We start from the raw sequence: 282 nt of genomic DNA, 5'->3' as shown, positions 1-282 counted from the left end.
ACAATGCCTGAGATATCTAGAGAACCTCCACGAGGTTCGGGTTACAATCTCTTCGATTGATGCGGTGACAAGAAAGCCTCATAAAGGCTCTCAGGCGGTATGAGAATTATACACGAAATGTCTAGAGGCCTCGTGAAGGCACTCCGGCGGTTATTGAGATCCGATCGTCACGGAAGATCGATGCAGACTACGTCCAATAGGGACGTTGCGGGTGCTTTAAAACCGTGCGGTGATTGATTGTGCTCGCGTGTAAGGAGGGTAGTTGGATTACACCACAAAATA

Source organism: Zerene cesonia, chromosome 4 (assembly GCF_012273895.1).
Source record: "Zerene cesonia ecotype Mississippi chromosome 4, Zerene_cesonia_1.1, whole genome shotgun sequence".
NCBI lineage: Eukaryota > Metazoa > Arthropoda > Insecta > Lepidoptera > Pieridae > Zerene > Zerene cesonia.
Note: the sequence above shows the minus strand (reverse complement) of the source record.